Here is a 10688-nt window from a genome sequence, read left to right as displayed (position 1 = left end):
CATGTTCTGGAGACAGACAACAACAATGGACTGGTCATTAGTAAGTAATACATAGAGGAGGAATGCAGGGAGAAGGAGGAGGAAGATTCTGGAGAGGAGGAGGAATAAGGATCTGTCTAGATTATTATTCTAATATTAGTGTCTGATCTCTCTCTCTGTCTCTGTCTCTCTGTCTCTCTCTGTCTGTCTCTCTCTCTCTTGCTTTCTCTCTCTTGCTCTCTCTGTCTCTCTCTCTGTCTCTCTGTATCTGTCTCTCTGTCTGTCTGTCTGTCTGTCTGTCTCTCTCTCTCTCTCTCTCTCTCTCTCTCTCTCTCTCCCTCTCTCTCTCTCTCTCTTTGTCTCTGTCTCTCTCGCTTTCTCTCACGTTCTCTCTCTGTCTCTGTCTCTCTCTCGCTTTCTCTCTGTCTCTGTCTCTCTCTCTGTCTCTGTCTCTCTCTCGCTTTCTCTCGCTTTCTCTCACTTTCTCTCTCTGTCTCTCTCTTGCTTTCTCTCTCTGTCTCTCTCTCTCTGTCTCTCTCTCTCTGTCTCTCTGTATCTGTCTCTCTGTCTCTCTGTCTCTGTCTGTCTGTCTCTCTCTCTCTCTCTCTCTCTCTCTCTCGCTTTCTCTCTGTCTCTCTCTCGCTTTCTCTCACTTTCTCTCTCTGTCTCTGTCTCTCTCTCGCTTTCTCTCTCTCTCTCTCTCTCTCTCTCTGTCTTTGTCTCTCTCTGTCTCTCTCTCTCTCTCTCTCTGTCTCTCAATTCAATTCAATAGACTTTATTGACATGGCAAGTAAAATTACTTACATTGTCAAAGTATAGATAAAACAAAAATGGTGGGACCAACAGCAAAATAATAATAATAGTAGTAGTGGAAATGGGATTACCATTAACAACAACTACAACAACAATATTAATGAGAATAACAATACATTAAAGCAATAGTAGTCGACCAGTCTCAACATGACTGAGAAGACACATTACATGGTATGAAAGCCAAAACAAAACAGGAAATATTATTGACATTACATTACACTTTTCACTGGCTGTCCCTCAGGTTGTGGCAGGAGGACACATATTTGGCTGCCAAAATTGCACATTTTTTTTCTTCCTCTTTTATAGTTTCAAATTCTTTGTACTGAATGATAATTTTGGGAAAGAAAGATTATCTTCGGTCTGAGTATTTGTCACAGTGTAGTAGGAAATGCAGCTCTGTCTCTACCTCTCCCCGGGGGCAGAGTGAGCACAGCCTGTCCTCTCTGGGCAGCCAGGTTTGCCTGTGACGACCGGTCTCTATAGCCAGACTGTGCTCACTGAGTCTGTACCTAGTCAGTGTTTTCCTCAGTTTTCTATCAGTCACAGTGGTCAGATAGTCTGCCACCATGTACTGTCTGTTTAGAGCCAAATAGCATTGAAGTTTACTTAGATTTTTTGTGGTGTCTTTCCAATAGGTGATATATTTATCTTTTTGCTTTGTGATGATTTGGTTGGGCCAGATTTTCTGAGTGCTGTCCTGAGGCGCTATGAGGTTGGTTTTGGTTAGTGAACTGAGCCTCAGAACCAGCTGGCTGAGGGGACTCTTCTCTTGTTTCATCTCTTGACATAGTAGAGCTGTGTGATGGAATGTTTTGGGGTCACTTGTTTTTAGATGGTTGTAAAATTTGATGGCTCTTTTTTCTATTCGAATAAGGAGGGGGTATTGGCCCAATTCTGCTCTACATGCGTTATTTGGAGTTTTTCTTTGCACTTGCAATACAGTCTTGCAAAACTCTGCATGCAGTATTTCGATTGGATGTTTGTCCCATTTGGTAAATTCAGTATTAGAGAGCGGACCCCATACTTCGCTGCCATATAGAGCAATTGGTTCTATAAGTCATTGGAATTTTTTTTGCCAGATTCTAATTGGAATTTCGATTTTAATGTTCCTTTTAATGACATAGAGTGCTCTTCTTGCTTTGTCTCTCAGCTCATTCACAGCCATGTGAAAGCTACCTGTGTTGCTGATATTTAGTCCTAGATATGTGTAATTTTTGGTGTGTTCTAATAGAACTGTGTCCAAATAGAATTTATATTTGTCATCCTGATTTCCGGACCTTTTTTGGAATATCATTATATTCGTTTTTTTTTAGATTAACGGTCAGGGCCCAGGTCTGACAGAACCTGTGCAGATGATCTAGATGCTGCTGTAACCCCTCCTTAGTGGGAGACAGTAGCACCAGGTCATCTGCGTACAGCAGACACTTGATTTCAGTGTTGTGTAGGGTGAAACCAGGTGCTGCCGATTCTTCTAATGTTTTTGCCAATTCATTAATGTAGATGTTAAATAGTGTTGGACTTATTGGGCAGCCCTGTTTCACTCCACGTCCCTGAGAGAAGAAGTATGTTTGCTTGTTGCCGATTTTAATCGCACATTTGTTTTTAGTGTACATTGATTTAATAACATCATATGTTTTCCCTCCAATACCACTTTCTATTAGTTTGTAAAAAAGACCTTGGTGCCAAATTGAATCAAATGCTTTCTTGAAGTCTACAAAACACGAGTAGATGTTGCCATTGTTTTGATTTACTTGATTGTCAATTAGAGTCTGGAGGGTGTAAATGTGGTCTGTTGTACGATACATTTTTACAAATCCAATCTGGCTTCTGCTTAGGACGTTGTGTTCATCAAGGAAATGATGTAGTCTGCTGTTTATGATACTGCAAAGAATTTTCCCCAAGTTGCTGTTAACGCAAATTCCTCTAATTATTTGGGTCAAATTTGTCTCCATTTTTATAAATTGGTGTGATCAATCCTTGGTTCCAAATATCGGGGAAAATACCTGCAGTGAGGATAATGTTGAAGAGTTTGAGTATAGCCAATTAGAATTTGTGGTCTGTATATTTGATCATTTCATTTAAAATACCATCAGCACCACAGGCCTTTTTGGGTTGGAGAGTGCAAAGTTTTTCCAATAATTATTGTTCTGTAATTGGGGTATCCACAGGATTCTAATAGTCTTTGACTGCTGATTCAAGGATTTGTAATTTTTCTTGTATATCTTGTTGTTCTGGGCTCTTTGTTATATTGCTGTAGAGGTTTGCAAAGTGATTTCTCCACATATCCCCATTTTGGATAGCCAATTCCTCATTATGAGGTTTGTTTAATTTATTCAAATTCTCCCAGAAGTGGTTTGATTCTATGGATTCCTCAATCACATCCAGCTGATTTCTAATGTGCTGTTACTTTTTTTGTTCTTAGGGTGTGTTTGTATTGCTTCAGTGTTTCCCCATATTGAAGACGTATATTTTTGTTGTCTGGGTCTCTGTGTTTATGATTAGATATATTTCTCAATGACTTTCTTAGATTTTTGCAATCATTATCAAACCATTTTTCATGATCTATTATTTTTGGTTTGCTCTTATGTTTCTTTAGATTAGCCAAGGAGGCTAATTTGTCAAATATAAAGTTTATGTTCCAAATGGCCAAATGTATACCTTCATTGGTGTAGGAGAATGTTAATGCTAAAAAGTTGTCCAGGAGAGATTGTATTTTTTGGCTACTAATTGCTTTTTGGTAGATTTCTGTACTGTTTGCACTCCATCTATAGGTATGTTTAGTACCATGTAATTTATTGGGCCGTGATGCTTCATGGTTGGGTTCTGCTCTTTTCAGATACACTGTGATTTTATTGTGGTCAGAGAGAGGTGTTAGTGGGCTGACTGTGAAGGCTCTGAGAGACTCTGGGTTGAGGTCTGTGATGAAGTAGTCTACAGTACTGCTGCCAAGGGATGAGCTGTAGGTGTACCTACCAAAAGAGTCCCCTCTTAGCCTACCATTGACTATGTACAGACCCAGTGTTCGACAGAGCTTCAGGAGCTGTACTCCATTTTAGTTTTTCACTTTGTCATAGTTGTTTCTGGGAGGGTATGTGGGGAGGGAAAGGTTGTTGCTTCCCGGTAGGTGTTTATCCCCATGACTGTTAATAGTGTCTAGTTCTTCTGCTGTTCTAGCATTCAGGTCCCCACAGACCAGCACGTTGCCTTGGGCCTGAAAGTGACTAATCTCCCCCTCTAGAATGGAGAAACTCTCTTCATTGAAGTAGGGTGACTCTGAGGGGGGAATGTATGTGGCACAGAAGAAGACGTTGTTATCTGTTAAGATAGCCTCCTTGTTGATTTTAGCCAGATAAAGAATTCTCCTGTTTTGATCAATTCGATTGAATTAGTTAGTTCAGATTTATACCATATTAGCATTCCCCCTGAGTCTCTGCCCTGTGTGATTCCTTTTAATTTGGTGGATGGTACGATTATCTCCCTATAACCTAGTGGACAGCCAGTGGAAACATCACCTCTGCACCATGTTTCCTGTAGTACTACAATATCAACATCATCCATTTCTTTAAGGAAGTCTGGGTTTCTGCTCTTTAGCCCAAAAGCAGAGGACTTCAAGCCTTGTAAATTCCAACATGCAACGTAAGAAGACTTCATAACTGTTTTTTTCTTTACATTCAAAATGAGATAAACACTCACAATCCAACAAGAACTATTAAAATAGGATTTTCCAATTAAGGTAAACTCTTATTATGCAAATGTGATTTGTTTATCATTTAAGATAGTATTTGTGTCATGCCACTTGGGTGGATGTAGTGTGAGGATGGTGGAGTTCTTGTGCTCATCTTACCATGACCCTCGGCCTATCACATGTGAGCATAGTAGATTCAGCATTTGTTTGATGTCACTCATTTCGTTGGTGGGAGCTGGACCAGTTGCTCCTCTCACAGCTTGTGCATAGCTCTGTCTGCCGGGCTGTGGCTCCTCCAGGTGTGGGTCTGTGGTGGGGGGGAGGAGGGTGTTAGGCCTCGTCTGGGTGGGTCTGAAGCTGGGTTGGATGTGGTGGGCATTGAGGTTGGTGGTGCTGTGGCCGTGGCTGGGGGGGTCCAGGGTATGGTCCGGGGTGATGTCTCGGTGATCTCGGGTGGGGTGGAGATTGCTTCGCTGTTCCTGGGTGGAGAGGTCGGGATGCGGTTTAAAGCGACGTCCTTGAGAGTCTTGGCAAGGATGGGGACTGTCTCCCTGTACAGGTGAACATGGTCATAGAGACAGTCCAGATGGAGGGTGGGATGGTGGGCCAGCTGTACATTGGGTCCCGGAGAGGCTGGCATTTATTCATTGGATTGTTGCAGGCTGGAAGTCCTTCCTCTGTAGAAGGGTTGACACCACGATCCTTGAGTTGGGGAAGATTGCGGAGGCCTTCTCAATCACTCCCCGTAGTGAAGTCGCCACCCTCTCCTGCTGAGCACGCAGGTCGTTGCTTCCGGTGTGTATGATTATGTGGCTTGGCGACCCGAGCTGGGCCTTATCAAGCAGCGCCATGGCAATCTGCGTTGTTGGGCACCACACCTTTCTCGTTTTGTGTCTAGGGAAAAGTTTCTTCTCCTGAACAAACTTCCCATTTGAGTCCATCAACAGGACGATCTCAGCCAGTGTTTCTTCTGGACTGGAGGGGGTAGAGTTGGGGCTGGTGGGTGTTGGAGCTGGGGTGTGGCTGGTCTGTGCCGGTGCCGCTGTCAGTGGGAGGCTGTTCTGGGGGCTGGGGGGGAGGTATGCAGCCGGCAGGGCTGGGGAGGCCTGGCTGGTTGAGGTGGGCTCCTCTGCTGTGTGAGGGCAGGTCATAGAGTGGTGATCTAGCTGCTCCTGCAGCCTGTCCTCTGTTCTCTTTCTCTCCTGCAGCTCCTCTCTTAGTGTGGTCAGCTCGTTATTACTGCTCTGCCTGTCTTTTTGGAGCTCTCTCACCTCCTTTGCTAGATCAGCCAGCTCTCTCTTGAGTCAGTCTCTCTCTTGCTGAACCTCTTTCAGCTGTGTTGCAAGGCTGCTGCCCTGCTCTGTCCGCACCTTGGTTAGGAGCTCCTCTAAGGTGTGGATGTCTGGTTGCTGTTTGCTCACGCTCTCCCTGAGCAGGACCACCTCCCCCTCCAGTGTGGTGAACTGATCCCTCATGGCAGCCATGGTGGTGAGGAGGGCCTGAGCCTGCTCTGCACTGAGGGGGTCGCTCTCCTCCTGGGGCGTGTCCTCCACTATGGTGGGAAGAGAGGTGCTGGATGTGCCTTTTTGGGTGGGGATAGTGGGGGTGAGGGTGGTGCTGGTGGAGTTTGTCTTGTGGGAGGGCATGTCACTGGTGGTGTCCTTCTCTCTCTCTGCTCTCTCCTTAACGGTCTGAAAGTCTGTTTCAAACAGCCTAAGGTTACCTTGCACCATGACAGTCCCAGTCTTGTAGAGGTTGATTGTTATCATGGTGCTGTCAGGGTCATCTGTCTCTTTCACTTTCAGCTTCCACCCATTACAGATTCCCTCTTTCTTTACGGATGGGTAGTGAGAGCAGACTGCTGAGCGCCATGCATTTGGCTGGTCAGTGAGAAAGATGAGATTACTCACATCACCGTTTTTGTCGAGGTCTGCGAAAAGGGTTTCTGGCCTCCCCTTTAGTAGATTCTGTTTAAAAGCTTTCCTTGTTGTGTCATTTTTGGCCTCTGGAGGGTAGAGAATGGACTCAGCTCTGAGGGGGAGTGGGGGACATGGTGCCTGTGGGCCTCTGGAGTGTAGAGAATGCACTCAGCGCTGAGGGCGAGTGGGGACATGGTGCCTGTGGGCCTCTGGAGTGTAGAGAATGCACTCAGCGCTGAGGGCGAGTGGGGACATGGTGCCTGTGGCCTCTGGAGGGTAGAGAATGGACTCAGCGCTGAGGGGGAGTGGGGACATGGTGCCTGTGGGCTCTGGAGGGTAGAGAATGGACTCAGCGCTGAGGGGGAGTGGGGACATGGTGCCTGTGGCCTCTGGAGGGTAGAGAATGGACTCAGCGCTGAGGGGGAGTAGGGACATGGTGCCTGTGAGCTCTGGAGGGTAGAGAATGGACTCAGCGCTGAGGGGGAGTAGGGACATGGTGCCTGTGGGCTCTGGAGGGTAGAGAATGGACTCAGCGCTGAGGGGGAGTGGGGACATGGTGCCTGTGGGCCTCTGGGGGGTAGAGAATGGACTCAGCGCTGAGGGGGAGTGGGGACATGGTGCCTGTGGCCTCTGGAGGGTAGAGAATGGACTCAGTGCTGAGGGGGAGTGGGGACATGGTGCCTGTGGCCTCTGGAGGGTAGAGAATGGACTCAGCGCTGAGGGGGAGTGGGGACATGGTGCCTGTGGCCTCTGGAGGGTAGAGAATGGACTCAGCGCTGAGGGGGAGTGGGGACATGGTGCCTGTGGGCTCTGCTGCTCTGTTCTGCTGCACCGTTGCCATGGCTGTTGCTAGCTAGCTCCTGTTTAGCTCAAAAACCAGCAAAAATAGTGAAAAAACCTTCACACACAAAAACAGAAGATATGTTCAAAGTTAGAGTCCGTGCTTCTTTTTTATATACTCTCAGTTTGGTCGTTTGATGTAGTTGTATTAACTCCCCTTGCTAGGTTTGTCCTAGCTCAATTTTCTGGCTGGCTTGTTAGCCTGCTGGCTAGGTTTTTGTTGTGTAGCTAGCTAGCGAGAGTCAAAACTTCTTAATTGAGGCGCAAAGTTACTTTTTTTTCTATTCTGATTTAATAGATTTGTTGTTCATCACTTCTTGCCTTGAATTCTTTTTAGATTCGAGGGTTTATCTCATTCTAAAAACTAAAAAAACTAAAAAAGAATCAGGAGCTCATGTTGAGCATGACCTCTCTTTCTCTCTCTCTTGCTTTCTCTCTCTCGGTCTCTCTGTCTCTCTCTCTCTTGCTTTCTCTCTCTCTCTCTGTCTCTCTCTCTCTCTCTGTCTCTCTCTCTGTCTCTCTATCTGTGTCTGTCTGTCTGTCTGTCTCTCTCTCTCTCTCTCTCTCTCTCTCTCTCTCTCTCTCTCTCTCTCTCTCTCTCTCTCTCTTTGTCTCTCTCTCTCTCTTGCTTTCTCTCTCTCTCGCTTTCTCTCTGTCTCTCTCGCTTTCTCTCACTTTCTCTCTCTCTCTCTCTCTCTCTCTCTCGCTTTCTCTCAATTCAATTCAATTTAAGGGCAAGTGAAGTAGATGGTAAACAAAAGTGAAAAATAGATATGGGAGTTTTTTCAAAATTGGATTTGTTTTTTTATTATTTGTGGGTCTGTGTAATCTGAGGGAAATATGTGTCTCTAATATGGTCATACATTTGGCAGGAGGTTAGGAAGTGCAGCTCAGTTTCCACCTCATTTTGTGGGCAGTGTGCACATAGCCTGTCTTCTCTTGAGAGCCACGTCTGCCTACGGTGGCCTTTCTCAATAGCATGGCTATGCTCACTGAGTCTGTACATAGTCAAAGCTTTCCTTAAGTTTGGGTCAGTCACAGTGGTCAGGTGTTCTGCCACTGTGTACTCTCTGTTTAGGGCCAAATAGCATTCTAGTTTGCTCTGTTTTTTTGTTAATTCTTTCCAATGTGTCAAGTAATTCTCTTTTTGTTTTCTAATGATTTGGTTGGGTCTAAATGTGTTGTTGTCCTGGGGCTCTGTGTGGTCTGTTTGTGTTTGTGAACAGAGCCCCAGGACCAGCTTGCTTAGGGGACTCTTCTCCAGGTTGATCTCTCTGTAGGTGATGGCTTTGTTATGTAAGGTTTGGGAATCGCTTCCTTTTAAGTGGTTATAGAATTTAACGGCTCTTTTCTGGATTTTGATAATTAGCGGTATCGGCCTAATTCTCTCGCTCTGTTTCTGTCTCTCTCTGTCGGTCTCTCTCTCTCTCTCTCTCTCTCTCTCTCTCTCTCTCTCTGTCTCTCTCTCTCTCTCTCTCTCTCTCTCTCTCTCTCTCTCTCTCTCTCTCTCTCTCTCTCTGTCTCTCTCTCTCTCTCTCTCTCTCTCTCTCTCTCTCTCTCTCTCTCTCTCTCTCTCTCTCTCTCTCTCTCTCTCTCTCTCTCTCTCTCTCTCTCTCTCTCTCTCTCTGTGCGTGTGTAGGGTTTGACAGTGGAGAGCGAGGTGTGTATGTAGAGTGTGTGAGTTCAGGTGAGGTTAACTCCTGGCTGGTGGCTCTGAGAGAAGCTAACTCTGAGGGGTTAACCAACCGGATCAGACACCTCCGGACACAACTCATGGATACAGCCGGAATAACGCCGGGAATGCCGCTGTGAATTCTGTCGGGAATGCAGAAACCACTGTAGTTGATGCTAAACTGGCACCATTGGAGTTCAGTATAGGTACGTTACACACACAAACAAACAAGCACTCTGTCTCTCTGTCTCTCTCTCTCTCTCTCTCTCTGTCCCGCTGTCTCTCTCTCTGTCCCTCTCTCTCTCTCTCTCTCTCTTTCTCCCTCTCTCTTTCTCTCTCTCTCGTTCTCTCTCTTTCTCTCTTGTTCTCTCTCTCTCTCTCTCTTTCTCTCTTGTTCTCTCTCTTGTTCTCTCTCTCTCTCTCGTTCTCTCTCTTTGTCTCTCTCTCGTTCTCTCTCTTTGTCTCTCTCTCGTTCTCTCTCTGTCTCTCTCTCTCGTTCGCTTTCTCTCTCGTTCGCTTTCTCTCTCGTTCTCTCTCTCTCTCTCTCTCGTCGGAGTATCATGCTGGGAGTGAGTCGTGAAGCAGGAGTGATTGTGAGAGCGACTGGAATTATTTCACTCTATTGGGTTTTATTTTCACTCTATCTAGTACATTATTTATATATATATATATATATAGGTTTGGAGACAGTTCTCTCTGTCTGTCTATATACACTGCTCAAAAAAATAAAGGGAACACTTAAACAACACAATGTAACTCCAAGTCAATCACACTTCTGTGAAATCAAACTGTCCACTTAGGAAGCAACACGGATTGACAATAAATGTCACATGCTGTTGTGCAAATGGAATAGACAACAGGTGGAAATTATAGGCAATTAGCAAGACACCCCCAATAAGAAGTGGTTCTGCAGGTGGTGACCACAGACCACTTCTCAGTTCCTATGCTTCCTGGCTGATGTTTTGGTCACTTTTGAATGCTGGCGGTGCTTTCACTCTAGTGGTAGCATGAGACGGAGTCTACAACCCACACAAGTGGCTCAGGTAGTGCAGCTCATCCAGGATGGCACATCAATGCGAGCTGTGGCAAGAAGGTTTGCTGTGTCTGTCAGCGTAGTGTCCAGAGCATGGAGGCGCGCCTGTTCCCCAGACCTGAATCCAATTGAGCACATCTGGGACATCATGTCTCGCTCCATCCACCAACGCCACGTTGCACCACAGACTGTCCAGGAGTTGGCGGATGCTTTAGTCCAGGTCTGGGAGGAGATCCCTCAGGAGACCATCCGCCACCTCATCAGGAGCATGCCCAGGCGTTGTAGGGAGGTCATACAGGCACGTGGAGGCCACACACACTACTGAGCCTCATTTTGACTTGTTTTAAGGACATTACATCAAAGTTGGATCAGCCTGTAGTGTGGTTTTCCACTTAAAATTTGAGTGTGACTCCAAATCCAGACCTCCATGGGTTGATAAATTTGATTTCCATTGATAATTTTTGTGTGATTTTGTTGTCAGCACATTCAACTATGTAAAGAAAAAAGTATTTAATAAGATTATTTCATTCATTCAGATCTAGGATGTGTTATTTTATATATATATACCGAAGATGGAGATGAGGGGACAATGGAAATGAATTGGAATGGGGTGGTTGAAATGGTGGAAGGGAGGCTGAGGAGATGGCGTTGGTTGTTATCTCGTATGTCATATAGGGGGCGCACTATTATAGTTAACAATGTGGTTGCCTCTGCACTGTGGCATCGGTTGTCAGTTTTAGAGCCACC

The 10688-nt window shown here is 45.6% G+C and overlaps 1 long non-coding RNA gene across 1 annotated transcript in view; it reads left to right on the top strand.

Annotated features, from left to right (window-relative positions):
* The window catches only part of LOC311122278, a 12818-nt gene continuing 2130 nt past the window's right edge, over window positions 1-10688 (top strand). Inside the window, exons 1-2 of the long non-coding RNA XR_014612407.1 lie at window positions 1-40; window positions 8876-9114. This is a non-coding gene — a long non-coding RNA (uncharacterized lncRNA). The remainder of the gene's footprint in view (window positions 41-8875; window positions 9115-10688) is intronic.

Source organism: Coregonus lavaretus (genome assembly GCF_964263955.1).
Source record: "Coregonus lavaretus genome assembly, contig: HAP1_SCAFFOLD_9359, whole genome shotgun sequence".
NCBI classification, from domain to species: Eukaryota; Metazoa; Chordata; class Actinopteri; order Salmoniformes; family Salmonidae; genus Coregonus; species Coregonus lavaretus.
This window is presented reverse-complemented; position numbering and strand designations above follow the sequence as displayed.